Genomic DNA, 16,116 nt, shown 5'->3' with positions numbered 1-16,116 from the left:
CAGTTTAGTGTTGTCAGCAAACCTAGTATAACTTTGAGTCCTGCATCCAAATCATTTATCCAAATAATTAATGGAGCCCTGCAGAACCCCACTAGTGACTGATTGGCAGTTTGATGTAACCCCATTTATTGTGATGTAAATGAATGTGCCATATGTATGAGTCAGAGTAGGACTTCTTTGGCTCAGTCAGCCCATACGTAATGCAATAGTTAAATTTTACTTGTTTTTCTTCATAGCTGACATGACCACGTTTGTAATTTTTAGCAGTCAAGTTTAAAGAGAAGTGGGGATATCAAACATTTTTAGAAACTAGGAATGATATCTGCTTTCTAAGTTTATTAGATATTTACATGTAAAATATATATGTCGATGCTATTAGCATATTTGTCTTATATTTCCCACTATTTTCACATATAAGTGTAGGATCTTTTCTTCACCTTTCCATATATCTTAAGGTCTGCCGTGGCTACAAAAGTGTAAACCTTACAGTCAGTCTTCAAGGTGATTAACTCATAGCACTGAATTGTAGAAAAGAAACCAGGTTCTTTCTGCACTGATATCTGTGGTGTTCAGTGGGGTTAGTGATTAGAGTGGAATGTATTTCCTCTTTCTGCAGACCTACAGACTTTCTCATTATGTTCAGGATTAAATCAAGATCTGTTGAAGACCAAGAAGTTGTTTTGCAATAAGGGAAAGATTGAAGAGAACTTACTTGCTTTATCAGTATTTGTCGTGTTGCCTGACCTTAGTTTAAGGAAAATAGCTATTAAGTAAGCAGCAGAATCCCATCATATATTCACTACCTTTCTCATTATGTTCAGTGTGAAATCAAGACTTTTTAAAAACCAGAGAAGTCCATTAAAGAGTGTTTTAGGGGTTAAGGTGCTTATTCATGGTTGTGGGAATGTGACTTGGAGTTTATTCTGTCCCTGGTCCATTACAGGAACTTGAGTAAGCATTGTGTATCTACATGAGTGCGCTGATGTCTCTTTTGGTTGTGGAGAATGTCTCAGAATCTCCTAAATGTCTCATAAATCTCACTTGAAATTAATTGGAGCTACCAGACGAAAAGAGAATAGTTGCAGAACTTGAAGTGTACAAAGCTCACCTGGATAAAAGCTGAATAGCCTCTGCACCTCATTCAGTTATTTATAAAAAATAGATTCTGCATTTTGCAGAAATTAAAATATCTATATTGGTATTAAAATATGCTGAGAAAGGGATCCAGCAGCTCTTGCTTTACCAAAGTTGTTGCGTGATCCTTTAGTACAACAGCAATTAAGGCCTAAATTGGGAGAGCCCTTGTCAAGATGTGATCTGATCTTTTTGAGAGTACAATACAATAGCCACTCTTTTATATGAATAGACTTAAGAACAACATTAATTGTGGAAGATAATGATTGCACATTGTATAATCTTAGAAAATAGTCAATTCTTCGCATGAAAATATGTGCAGTTTGGAATTTTGTATTTTATAGTTCAATAAATAGGGTATCCAAAATAAAAATCAAATTGCAAAGAATAAATTTTCAGCCATGTAAAAAAAAAAAAAGTGACCAATTCCGTTAATATTTTTCGTGATGACAACAGAGGAACCCTTTGGCCCTAAGCATATTACTTGAAAAATAAGGATCTTAAATGTAGTGTTATCCTCTGTCATATATGTGACATCTGAGGGCTTATTAAAATCCAGGAGTGTGTGATTAAGGTTTTTTGAAAAAGAGAAATGAATTTTTAATTAGCAAAATGTGTATATTAAATAAATGGAAACTATTTGTTTGCCCAGTCCATTTAAGTATAAATTATGTTTCATCATTTCTATTAAATTGACAGTGCATTGTTTAAATAAATTTTAAACACAATAGAAGAGTGTCTGTAATCAGAAAATTAAATTTTGCTGCCAAAGTTAAGGTCACTTAGTTTGGAGTACCTCTAGGTTAACGTATTACTGAGAAGTTCCCATTGAATAACGCAAATCAATGCAATGAAGGGTTAATTGTGAAAACTGATACAAGTTTTATTTTCTTACAAATCAAGAGGTTGGTAAAATGTACATTTACTGTTGATCATTAGAACACAAAACTATCTGTTAAAATCAATTAATATGCGTATCTGATAACCGATTGTATAAATATGAAACTCAAATAATTGTAATCGTTAACCATGGCTTCAGGTCATATGAGTTGTCAGCTCAAAAAAACTAGAGGAGAAAGAGGTTGATTTGCATATATTTAACGTGGCATGCTGTACATGTGGGAATTTGAGATAAACCTTTGCTGGTAATCTGCTTGTTTTTATCTAAAAATCGACTTGGAAACGTGGGTCATAACAGTCAAATGAGCTATGTCTTGCATTGATAGGAGTTGATTCAGTAGTCTGGGTTTTAACATTTTGCTATGTTTTAATATTTTAAAATTGATTTTTACCTTAGAGACAATTGGAAGAAGCTGTTAAAAAGTTATTCAGAAATACCCAAAGTTTTTGCCAAGAACATACTCAAGATTATCCTATAACACTGTGGGACCCAATTACTTTAACAGTTTTTAGTTAGACTTACCAACATGTATAACAAACACTTTTTTTTTTTTTTTTATGATTAAAAAAATCAGATACATTAAAAATTTTTATTAAGTACTGTACTGTGTCACAAAAGTATCTTTCTGTGTGAAGTGGACCAAACAGTTAATCTTTAATTTTTGTAATAAATAGAGGGAGGGAATTGTGGCAGAAGAATGAATGAATCTTCTGGTCTTGAAAGATTTATGTGTTATTTAAGTTCCCAAATATAATAATTGATTGCAGGCTTCTTTTATTTGTTTTTTTCATTGATAATGCAAAATATTTTGTGTAACTTAGAACTATTCCAATAATCTTTCAAAAGTGGGTTAGAATATAGTGGTCAGTACCTTACATTAACTATAATTTGGTTAAGCAGGTCTGTCCAGCCTTTCTCTTTCTCCCTGTGTTTACTCCTAAGTATTAAAAAAAATTCCTAAATTTTGATATTACATGGTAATCTCTTTCTCAAATTTCCCTGTTTCCTATATTCATGAGTTCCCATAGGAAGGAAGCAGCAGTATGTGGTTTCTTTTGGCCTGATTTGTACCTTCAAACTAAGAAACTTTCTGGTGATGGCAGTATCAAAAGGTAGAGAATGGAGTACCTTGTTGCTCAGTCCTTTTACTGTGAGCCATATTTATAATTTTGCCGTTGTAAATACTAGAAATTTTTTCTTAGGTATGGGGTACAATCCAGTTCCTTAAATTATCACCCAAATTAACTTGAGTGCCAGCAAGGGAGCCTCCCTATTGTAGCACAGCTTCCCAGATTGGGCAGAGTAGAGAACGCACATGATTACTTGATTTTTGCTGTTCTTCTCTGTAAAGTACACCTGAACGTCAGTGCCTTCTGCTTTAGTCTTCTGTTGACAAGTTTTCCTCATGATCTGTTGTGTAAGGCACCTATACAATGTTTGAGGGCTGGGAGGGGGGGGGCAAAGGGCCAGCTGGCAGAAGAGAGGAAGGGAATCAGATTCGGTTTCTGTCTTTGTCTCTTGTGTGGGGTGGAATTCGCATATGATTGCAAGTGGGAGAAATATGGCAGTATCCCAGGTCATTGGCTGGTTTGTGTCCTTCTTTAAATGATTTATGTGTCTTATTTGAGCAGGGAATATGACCCTCCAGCTTAGACAGAAGTAGTTGTCTGAGGAGGTGAGTTCTGTAACCATAGACTGGAAGCGCCAATTAAACATGAATGAAAGTAATTAAAAAATAAGTAAATTTTAAAAGGAAGAAAAACATTTGGGTTTAAGACGTCAGTAACTGTAATTACAGTTTTAGCTCTACTGTAACTCATTGATGAAAAATCACTTTGCTACCAGAGGCTTCAAAGCTGCAGGTGAATGCTCTATGACTAAATGGTACTTCCTATAGAAGGTCTGATTCCAAAACCTCCAGAACCATTTTATGTCCCAGTAATCCTCAAAATCTTCTAATGTGTATAGTAAAGTATAGGCTGCTTTTACAAGGACCCATTGCTTTTAAAAAGAAGCATTTGGTATATATATTATTTGTTTTGGGGATGGATGGGATTCAGAGATGTGGTGTGGGAATGAATTGTCATTTTCAAACAGATATCTGTACACTAAATGAGAATACCTTAATAAAAAAACCAGTCTCATTTGTCCCACTTCAGAAACACATACTGTGAGAAGAAAGTGCTTTGCATTCCTTAAAATACAAAAGTTTTTGTAGTGTTGTGTCTTGGGGCTTGCAGTGTTATTAGCTCAAAGGGGAGGTATGCTTTTTCATGATGACTATATTTAGCCAGGAGGAATAGTCCTTTTTAAAGCAAATTGAAATGAGTGTATGAGAGCGTGAAATTATCAGCAGCACTGGTGCACATTTACATTACTTCTACATACTCTTTTGAATGACCACACAACAGAACAAGTACTTCATTTCCACTGTGTTGATTTTTCTTGACAAAACATGGCAGTCTGTCCAAAGGAGGGTGTCTAGCCAAGATAAATATAAAATTTATGATTAAGCAAAGTGTTTTCTTATTATAATCCCTAAAGAGAATTTGAGACTTGTTAAATAAAATGTGCCCAGGTAGTTTTAAGAGTAAATTACCCTTTATGCTTGTAAATGCTGAAATACAGCAGCACCATCAGCAGTTTGAGATATTACTTGTAGAAACAACACTGCACACTGACTCCCTTTGAAACAAGTAGCAAAAAGCCATGCATGTATACAATATATAACCTCAGGTTTGATGTATCCCTTCATTTTTACAGTCCAGTACAGAGATAAAGAATCCATGTCAGTAGCATGGTTTGTAAAACTGTCTCGCTCTTTCCTGTATGAAATGTATGTTATGGAAGAATGCAAATAAACCTTTCGACCGAACGGATAAAAGTTGGTAACACGATTACACTTGCGGCACATTTCTTCAACTGCTGTATTTAGAAAATACCACTTTGAAGAAAGCTATGGTGACTGTCAGTATTATTCATTAAAATAAATGGAGACTGAAAATTGACTGGGGAGAAGAGTGGATTTTGACCTTTGTGGTACCAGTGTTGCTTTGGAATGCAGTATTCTAATTAAATTGTGAATGTACTTAGATAGTGGATATTAAATGATCTCACTGTATTCTTTCAAGGACTATGAACTTCCAAAATCAAGGATAACATTAGATGTCAGCCAAGTATTTTGTCCTTCTCGTGGTTTGTCTTTACATCTGAATTAGTGCCAGTTTGCACAGATTGTGTGTCAGCTTAAATACAAAAAACAGGCCTCAGTCTGCTTGAACTCGTTCCACCAAAGACTTCTAAAAACTTTCGGTAGTCTGCAAACTGTAATGGTTGTTTCACATTAAGTTGCTTTGTAGAATTATAAAACAGCTTTTCTTGTGCTTTCAAATAAAATGTTGTCATCTGCTAATGAACGAGATACCATCTGTAATAATTAAGGTTATTCTACTTGTTTTTCCCCTGCAGCAAAACTTCTGAAGGTTTGCAGAAGACAATAAGAGAACCACCAAGAAGGCTATTGCAGTGTTGTAAGTATTGCACCCAGGAAAAGAAAAAGAAATTGTGTGAATTAAGAATGTTGTAAAGAGATTTTCATTTTTGGGGGTAAAAATGAGCTACATGAAGGGATTACATGTAAAATACAGAGCAGGATGTATTGTAGCAATCGTGTTAATAATTTACAAGGGAAAAACTGCATTCTTGTAAAATCTAAAATTGTATCCTTGTGCAGTGTAATCAGGAATTCACCAATAGCAGTGAAAAATATTTCTCTATCCACCAAAGATTGATCTAGTTTATATACATTTGTTTATTTAAAACTATCAGAATTTAGAAAATCATTGTAGTTTTGTAGGTTTGTCATTTGTTTTAGTGACTTATTGTTTAGGTTATTTTGCAGAATTATTTATTTGCTGATTTATTTATGTATTTCATTATTTATTTATTTGATTATTTAGTAAATTATTTATCTGATGAATTATTAATACATCTTCATGACATGCTTTAAATTATTTATAACTTAATTTTGAGTTTATTGCTTTTCGACGCTGCATTGTTACTGACTAGTTTTGATTTTTTTTTTTCTTGGTTCTTGAAAATTAAAGTACTAGCTCTAAGGCAAAAGTATATTCTTTGCAGAATCCATAGATGGTTTTCAATGAAGTAATTTACCATGTAGAGACTAATTTTCTTTAGTTTTATATTGCTTAATACCACTTTTCTACTTATTTAGCTTTTGCTTCTGCGATTCTATAGGTGTGTCAAGATCAAATGAGTGACCTTTAAGGGGCAAAGATAAATGTTTACTTTAAACTGTGTAGAAATAGAGTAGCTTTATTTCCCCTTAATAAATACTCTTTAATTATTCTTCAAGTTAACATGAGATATTTTTGTCCCAGTGAAATTAATGTTTTTAAAATGAGACTTTGGATACTTGAATTAATACATTTAACTTTTAATAAGAAAACAAAATATTCACATTAATAACCCATATAGAGGGTTCTTTCTTAGTGGCAAAGTTTTAAGTACTTGGGGAGGAATGGTGGTGTCTTTAGACACATGCAGAAGAAATGTGTTGCAGGGAGGAAGGTGGATAGTAGGGGTTTTTCCCCCCCACAGAGTTTTTTGCATGCATAGGTATTTATAAGCTCTTCAAATTTAACGTCTGTGTTATTGTACATAAACTACTTTCAGGTTCTGTAATCACAAAAAATCATTTCTAGTGGACAACATAGTGTGAAACCTGGTTTTGTGTTCCTTTCCTCTGCCAATCATAAAGGTCTGAAATATCATCTTTACTCCATAGAGGCTTGAGTCAGTGTATGAGAGTAATGTAAGGGGCCAATTTCACGCTTTTTGTGTGAGCACCTTCTCAACAGAGTTTAAAATTGGTGCCTGGGATCAGAATTTGACTTGGAGTCAATTCTGGCTGATGGGCTATTCAGGGCCCCTGAGCCACCTTGTTCTTGAAGTTGCCTGTTTGGCCTCAGTTCCTACTGAGTACCTCAGGCAGTCCGAAACCACCTTGCGGGACTTACAGCCCTGTTTCAGAGCTGTAATGAATAGGGCAAAGCAGCAGTTCCTCTGCAGAAGTGCAGTGTGCATAATGTGGCCTTTATTCTGTGTTTAGTGCTTGAAATGAATTACTATATACTTTAAAGTTTTAACACAGCATGGAAAGGCTGCATTGTACATTTCAAGTTTCAATGCTGTTGAAATACAGTAGAAATGGCCTCTGTAGACAGGTTTCACTATAGAACTTAAATTATGCATGTGTATATCCAAATTCCTTATTTTGAAATATTGAATGTATGAATATTTAATTTGTATCTTGCTTTAGTATCTTCATATGCTTGCCTTAAAGGAAGCTGTTTCCTTTGATTTATATACATGGATAAAAATGTGTGTACAGTATGTATCAATAGTTTTTCTCTCTATGGTGTTAGATGAACAGCTTTAGATAATGATAGCTACTGATTTTTATGCTGCAGCTTGCTACCATTGTATAAAACGTAAATTTGTCGTATTTGTTCTATTAATCTTACTTGAATTTCAAATTCATTTGCTTTCCAGAAATATTTTCTTAATTACATGCGTTAAGAAAAGTCAAGTATGTTGCAGATCTTAATGATGCAGTATTTTTGGTCTGTGCACAGTAACAAAGCCCTGAATATTATTATTTGGGGCAGAGTTCCAATCTGAAATTTACATTTCTCCTTATTTGAATGTTTTCACTGAAGCTGAGAACTCCAAGGGAGTTCCTCAACACATCCTAGTTTATGCGATATGCTCTCTGAAATTTAGTACACTCTTATTTCCTTTTGTAAATGAGGTCTTATTGTTGAATAAGACCTATTATAAGCAGCTACAAAGGTAAGTGCTGTCAGTGCATTCTGCCACCAGTTTCTTGAAGTATGGAACGCTCCCTGAAAGACGTGCTACTACTGTTATGGGATAATATAACACAGCTTATGTGTTGGCACTGAGAGTAGCTACTTCATAATGATGACAAGTGGAAGTACAGCCAAAGGTCACATTAAACAAGAGATTTCTTTCACACCTCATCCATTTTCTGGATGTGGTATGAAAATAGCTTTGTTCCCTATACGTCTCTATTTTTAAAAAGGAAGTTATCTTGAAATAATTTTTTATGCTTTGTATATTACTTTGTTCGTGTTTTAAGAGATAGGCTATGGAATTCTAGCATGCTAAATTGATGCTGCAAAAGTGTTTGAAATTAGCTTAAATTTTGGGTGCAGTTAGACAACACTAGTATTTCATCTCACTACATTTTTTAGTTTGCAGATTTGCTTAAATACATGGCTTTAAGTTCTAGAAAAGCAATTATTGATGTATGTTGTGGTTTAACCCAGCTGGCAACCAAGTACTTTGTAGCCCCTCACTCACTCCCCTCTCTGCTGTGATAGGATCGGGAGGAGAATTGGAAAAAGGTAAAACCCACAAGATTTTGAAATAAAAATTGAAATAATGTAAAATATACTAATAATAGTAATGAGAAGAGAGAAAACATAAAGAGAGGAGGAATAAAATCCAAGAAAAACAATTTTTAAAAAATTAAATTACTCACCACCTGCTGACTGACACCTAGCTTGTCCCTGTCCTTGATCAGTGATCGGCCCCTTCTGGTCAACTCCCCCCAGTTTATATACTGGGCATGATATTCTGTGGCATGGAATATCCCTTTGGCCAGTTTGGATCTGCTGCTCTGGCTGTGCTCCCTCCCAGCTTCTTGTGCACCTCCACATTGGCAGAGCATGAGACATTGGAAAGTCCTTTGACTTAGACTAAGTCTTAGACTAAGCACTACTTAACAACAAAAACATCAGTGTGTTATCAACATTATTCTCATCCTATCTTAAACCCAAACCACAGCTCTGTACCAGCTACTAAGGAAGAAAATGAATTCTATTGCAGCCAAAATCAGGGCACTGCGAGGTGGTATTTATATTGATGTTGCATGACCATGGGTTTATTCTTTTTTGTATCTTTTAAAAACAAAGATACTTTTTGTTTTCTCTGAATTAGAGTCTGTTCAGAAATAGGGAAAGAGTCAACCTGTCTGTGTTGACAGTTTCTTACCTCTGCTTTAATGAGATCCTGCCAGTATTGTTAAAGGATCATTTCTGCTGAAATGGTGAACCAGGATGCTAAAATAAAGCGACATTTTAGAAAAATGATTAGTAAGTATTAGATAATGAAAATGAAGCTGACTTGTTTCTCAGAGAGTGTTGAACAGTTAGGAGATACTGGTTGGGAAGCCTAAATCTGGTATATTATTGGTAGGTATATTTCTGTTCTAATCTAACTCCATAGAAATTGCAGAAGCCATATTAAGCTCTTCTTCAATTTGTTTCATACAGATAAAAGAATTTGCATCTCATGAGTCACATATTTCCTGTTGTATCTTTAATACAGCCATTTTTAGTATTTTTCTTGCCTCTTTCCTCTATTGGTATGCTTAGAGAGTCTGTGTGTAGGAGCTTGTTATTTCACCCGTGAGGCAAGGAGGAGTTCAAATCAATAGCAGTGTGTTGTTGACATTAAATGATGTTTCTTCTTGCCACAATAAGACTTGATTTTGTCATCCTAATGACGCTAGCTTGCTTCACAGAATAGGGATCAGCACTCTCTCAAATCAAACTTTACAAGTTTAAAAAGAAGGAAATACTAGAGAAATAATCCAGTATTTGTGACCAAACACATGCATTGGCTTTGTAAAATGACTGTTCAAGTTCTGTTTCATTTTATAGGGTAGCTGCTTTGCAGTGCATTTTGGAAGTTTGTTTTAAGGGATGTAGGATTGATCAGAGCTGATATTGATGAAAGTCTGATATTTTAAAAAGATATGTTACAAACATTATTTAAAATACAAGTTCACGTGAAATATGGATCTTAGTAAGACCTTGGCTAAAAAACCCTAACAAAACAAGAAGCCTCAAGCTAGTAGAAATTCTGTGTGTTTCACAGAAAAATCTTTGCAGCACTGCCTAGAAAGAAAATGTCTGCAAGAGGAAATAGGTACAACCAGCGAGACGTTACCAGGCCCAGTCCATGACTGCACTCTACAGCATGGTCCAAAAGGAATAAGCAGTTGTTCCTGACTTGCACTAAGGATTCTATAGAGAGACTTGCAGCTGTAGGAAGATGTGAACTTGAGAGAAATGATGTAACCATAGTAAGCAATATTATGATGATAGAAATTTCCAGGCTTAATGTTGGTAGCAACAGTAGGTTATTAAGAGCACAGGGTCTTTTGTGTTGGACATCTGAAAGCAATGACAGAGTTGAATCATTCTATTATATTATCAAAATATCTACCTCCTTACAACAATATTTGTGCATTTATTTACATACTTTTCACTGTATGAAAGTTGTTACCTTTTTATCTGAAAGAACGTTAAGAGGTATGTCTTCATGATTAAACATTCACATTGTAAATTGTGAGTTGTTCTGTTTGCACTGTTATCATTGTTTTGTATTTTTCTGCAAAATATGGCTTCTCAGATGTTCATAGTCTAAACTGCAATCTAATATTTTTTGGTTTTTTGACAGCTCTCCTCACTTCTTCTATATGATATTCATAACATCACCTGACGTAAACTGTCCGTGTATTATGGTGACCTTTCCTGGAGAGGAAATTCTTCCTATTCTGCAGGCAGTGAAATAAATCCTCATGAGAACTACAGTAACTAGTTATATTTCAGTAATAGTAGTGAATATTATATAAACTTTAAGCAATATTTCCTGGGGTTTTTTCTTATTTATGTTAACTGTGGGGAATGATTAGCACCTAAAAGATGACTAGCAACTTGAGAAACATAGCTTGTTGATTTTATCAGCCTCAAATCCAGAATGTTTTTGCTGATTCTGTTTCTTACTGAAATATGTTTTAATGAATTTGGTCATATCTAGATAAGGAGCACTTCGCAAGTTTGCCTATACTGCCAAGACACATCTACCTTGGATGCAGCTTACCAGCAGTGTGGTGGTAGTCAGAATATCTTAGTCTTGTTCATTCTGTCTCCAGTGCTGAGAGAAGCTAAAAATCAGGTTTTCTAGTGTAACTTCCCCTTATTTGCATGCAGTTAGCACACTTGTAGAACACCACCAGCATACCCTGTCCTGCCATGTCTAGGTATAATATCTTACCATATACATTAAGATGCCTACCAGAAAGAGCCTCTAATATCTTACTAGCGATGCAGTGAAGAATCAAGAAGTTCAGTGAAGAAGGCTGTGCCTAGTGTGATGACTTCACTGAAACAGGTTTTTCCTCTCAGCTGAAGTTCTGATCTTGTAAACATTCAAGTATAACTTATGACAAGCTGATAGTAGCACTGAAGATGATGAATATATTCTCTACAGCATTATATTTAATAAACATTATTTTAGGCTATTTCTTTATCCTAGGCTCTTGCATTTGACATAATGATTATAGCTGGATTTAATGTTTCTTACTCTGTTGTGAGGATAAGCAAACATTAAAAACATCCTGTAGAGTAGTTACAAAAATATTAAGTGTGAAGAGCTTTGTTGTTGTTTTTGATTGTTGTTTTAATTAATTCTCATGTTTCTATATATTGGGGTATGTGTGTAGTTAGTGCCATGTTCCAGCTGACCAGAGTTTTAAAAGATCCAAGGCATTTGGAACAGTATCATTTAAATATATTTATCTCACTTCCAACACTTCATACAAAAGGGTTTAGATTAGTACTGCAAAACTTAACTTTTGTATAGTAAGCTTCAGCATGAAATTTGTATGATTTAAACTTTTCCTTTTACTTCTTTCACTTTTTTCGGTTTCTATACAGTTCATTTTCTATGCCATTTGTTTTTGTTTCTCTGCTAGGAAACTCCTTGCCCTGGTCTGTCTAAGCTATCTTTTTTTTTTTGTTGGTTCAAAAGAAAATTTTCTTAACATTTTCTTTCACAATTTCTAAAGAGTTTTATTTGCCTTGCTATGCCTACTTGTTCTTAATAAATACCTGTACTACCTGGGAGTGAATGTCAAAATAACTTGGAATTGAGAAGTTTATTTTGGTAACAACCTCAAAAAAAATTAAATCTTTTTTTTCTCTTTAATCACCTTAAAAAAGTATTATTCTTAAGACTCTTTCTTAGAGAGAGCCTTTATTGTATGCATGTGCATGCTGTACATTCTTGGAACAATTAGTAAAACTATGGGCACATCTGAAGGCATATTCTGCATTTTTAGTGAAACGTATTTTGATCTATTGAGTAGAGTTGTCCATTGATTCTAAAGATACTTTTTTCTGTGCTCAGACAAATCAAGATGGTAATCATTTATAATTTCTTGTCTTCATGAAAAGGAGTGATGAATAATATGCATGAGTCATGAAATGGGGAGCTGGGCAATCATGGAAAAATTCACTTTAAGCACTCTTCTGCTTACCAGGATGTGTAATGTGAGTTCAGTTTTTTGTAACATAATCCAGAAATTATAACGGTAGAGGTTTTAATAAAAGCCTTGGGTGGGTGAACAACAACTCCCTTAGGTTGAATTGAATGTTGGTTGGTGGGTTATAAAAAGGAATTTTTTAACAGTCAGCTAAAAGTGATTGTGGATACAGTGATCAGAGGACACTATCTCTTCTGACCCCTGTTTGAATATGAAAATAAAATGTCTTAAAATATACTACAGTTAATACGGAGTGAACATAGACAGTCTAGAAAGTATCTGCACTATTATGAAACAGCTTTTAAGAGAGCTGTTAAAATATTGATAACTTGGTAGAGCACTTCAAAAACCTCTTACTTGTATTTCAGAGGTAGATCTGTGTAGCCAGTCCGCATTTGAACTCTTTTGTTTGATGTACACAGGAGTATTGTTACTAAATAAATGGATCAATTTGTCGTAGCTCCACCCAAAAAAAAAAAAAATCCATCTTGTTTTCAGTTTTTCTCCTATACTAAAATCATCAAGGAAGTACTGAATAATTGCACAGCAGAATCAAGCACCAACTCTGGGTCCCGGGCAAGACTCACATAACCAGCTGTTGTTCTCCCTGCAGTGACCTGGGCTAGGCAGCCTAGCATCTGCCTCTGTTTTCTTTTCAGTGACCCAAGCCAGATTTCTTCAAAGCCTATTGCTGATATTTTCCCTGTAGTCATTCAGGCTAATTTCTTTTACATGCTACAGCTGTTTTTGAAAGATCTTTTCCCTTTTTCTTTTCTGACTTCTTTCTGTAAATTTAAAATGGTGATTTTTTGAAATTACTGGATAATCTTGGCCGTAGGACTGTTCTGGTTGTCTTGTTTTAAGGTGTATGTCAGCACTGTAGAAAAAGGGTAAATTAGATTTACTTTCCAAAGGAAAGCTCAGTCTGACCAATGGTCTTTATGGACAAAAAATCCTGATCTTGAACTGAGTTCGTTACAGTCATTGAACTTGAGAGAATCAAGGTGAATCTGTTGGTGGTGGCTTGGGACAGAGTGGAGCTCAGAAAAATTCAGAAGCAAAAAGGTAGATATTTTTCTCTGAGAACCAGCAATATGAAAAGACTGTGTGCTAAAAAACGGTCTACATCAGAAGAAAGGGCTATTAATGATATAAAACTGTTAATTATGGGATTAAGCTGACCTCAGGAAGGCAATATTGCTGACTAGCTAAATGCAAACCAATAAAGTGTAAGCTTGCAATTTTGGAGGAGACGCAGCTCAGCTTTCACAGTTGTTGCTAATGGAAATTATGGAAAACCTTTTAGAAAGGCTAATTTTCTAAAAAGTAGAACAACCCAAAAGATTAGTGGTTTTCTTGTTTGTTTGGGTTTTTTTTCCCCCTGCAAAACATTCAAATCTTAAAGTAAGCCAGAGGTTCTTGATTCTTTGCACATTTATCCTTTAGGAGAGATTGTGCACCTTACTTACAGTTTGCAGTATTAAAATTCCTTTGGCAGTTTACGTGGGCAAGTGAATTAAAAAAAATACTCCGGCTACTACTGAGTGACTAAATTTTGCTTTTGCTGAAAATGCAAATGATATGGATAACATGAGCATTTTATCCTTTCTGGATCAATATGAAGTGCTTTTTCAGCTACTTTTGTTACGGAACAGCTAGGTTAGTTATTATTTGAATAAATACTACTCTGCAGTATAAACTGAAGCATAATAATGATGACTCTTTGGAGAACCACTTCAGGTACTGAAGAAGGTAGCCTTGCTAAGCCCCTTTCCTGAGCCATGGGTTTTCACCACTTTTATGCAGTCTGCTGCTTGTGCATCCAGGCATTCTTTTGCTGTGTTAGTTTTGATCTTTATTAACTTTCCGATCTGCCTGCATTAGTACTAGTTCAAGGAACGAGTGAAAAAAAGACAGTTGAAGGTGTTAGGAGGCAGTCATGAAGAAATACTCAAACCCAGTGCTTAGGAACAGTGAGAACAATATTGCTGCCAGGTGCATGAAATGCACTGGTAGTAATAGCTTACTGTCTCTCAAGTTTCTCTCTGTTATTTTACAACAGCAGGAGTGCAAATTATAATGTGTTTGGCTACTTTTAACTCTTAATTTTCTCATTCCTACTGTTGTTGATCTTCTTCAGGAAGTACAACGATGTTTTAAAAACTCTCAGACACCAGAAAAATGAATGCAGAAACAAAGCTTGTATTGTCAGAAAAAGAATGAGCTGTTTGGCTCAATATGATAGGGCTTCTCTTAAATAAGTTCCCTGTGATGCATTGTTTCTTCAGTGTTCCAAAGTTGGCTTAAGGTAAAAATATATGTGTAATTTATAAGGCTTAGTTGACATCCAGAGAACAGGAATTCAAATTTTATCTTGCAATTTTTCTCATATATACCTCCATTCCATCTTGTAAGCCTTTGGTTTTCAACATTTTCCTAAATTTTTCCCTACAAAAGATTTCTTTCCAGTTCTTCTGCTGTTCTGGTACAAACATGAATGAATATGTAAACCCTCTGTATTCAAAACTCATGCTCTGGTTAAGTTCAAGATATATGTGTGAATATATATATTTTGTTGTCAAAGAAATATTTTTCTGCAATTATTTCATTAAGATTGTGCTATCAAGTACAGTGTTTTGTTCACATTACGTTTTCAGAGTCTCAGAAAACAACAGAAAAATAATGTGCATGACAATATTTGAAAATGTGTGTATATATATTTTTAACACTAGTGATGTAGAAATATCTGTTGAACACAAATAACTTGAGCAAAACCATTTATGCTTTCCCATAAATCAAATTACAGATTCACATAATATTTAAAGTCAGAAGACTCCATCAGAGATCATCTAGTGCAACCTCTCATCTCAGTGCATCTCAGTGCAGGGTCAGCTAGAGCAGGTTCTTCAGGAGATTGTCTGGTTGGGTTTTGAATATCTGTGGAGGTGGAGACTCCACAACTACTCTGGACAACCTGTTCCAGTCTTTGATTATCCTACAAGTAAAAGAAGTTCTTCATATTTTCAAATTAGTTTCCTTGTATTTGTATCCATTAACTTTTGTCTGTTGACTGTTTGCCACTTAAATGAACTAGGCCCAATTTTCTGCACTCCTTCCCATCAGAAATGTCTAGAAATAGATAAAAGCCCCTGAGCATTCTCTTCTATGGGCTGAACAGTCCCAGCTCTCTCAGTATCTGCTCATATTTCATATGCTTCAAACCCTTAATCACCTTTCAGACCCTATGCTGGGTGTGCTGCAGTAAGTCTGTGTCTTTTTTATACTGAGGAGCCCAAAACTGTGTTGAGTACTCCAGAAGGATATCACCAGTGCTGCCTAAAGAGGAGGAATCACCTCCCTTGGCTTTCTAGTAAAATGCTTCCTAATGGTCTTGGCCTCTTTTGCTGTGAGTACTCATTGTTGGCTCATGTTCAGCATGATGTCCACTACAATGCCTGGGTTCTTTCCTGCAAAGCTGTGCAGATCCTTAGCCGTCAGCCTGTAGTGTGGTGCATGGTGTAATTCTTTTTGCTGGTTGATGTGAGGCTAACCAGCTTGTAATTCCGTGGATCCTCATTTGTGCATTCCTCAAGAGAGTGGTGGCATTTGGTTTGCTGAGGTCCTTAAGACCCTGCTGCGA

The 16,116-nt window shown here is 35.2% G+C and overlaps 1 protein-coding gene across 1 annotated transcript in view; it reads left to right on the top strand.

The window, feature by feature from the left end:
- The window catches only part of TBC1D5 (TBC1 domain family member 5), a 317,175-nt gene that overhangs the window by 23,615 nt on the left and 277,444 nt on the right, over positions 1-16,116 (top strand). The window contains exon 2 of the mRNA XM_082289383.1: positions 5,504-5,565. The gene's annotated coding sequence lies outside the window, so the exon portion shown is untranslated. The remainder of the gene's footprint in view (positions 1-5,503; positions 5,566-16,116) is intronic.

Source organism: Coloeus monedula, assembly GCF_965178545.1.
Source record: "Coloeus monedula genome assembly, chromosome: 1".
NCBI lineage: Eukaryota > Metazoa > Chordata > Aves > Passeriformes > Corvidae > Coloeus > Coloeus monedula.
Note: the sequence above shows the minus strand (reverse complement) of the source record. Positions and strands in the feature narration are given on the sequence as shown.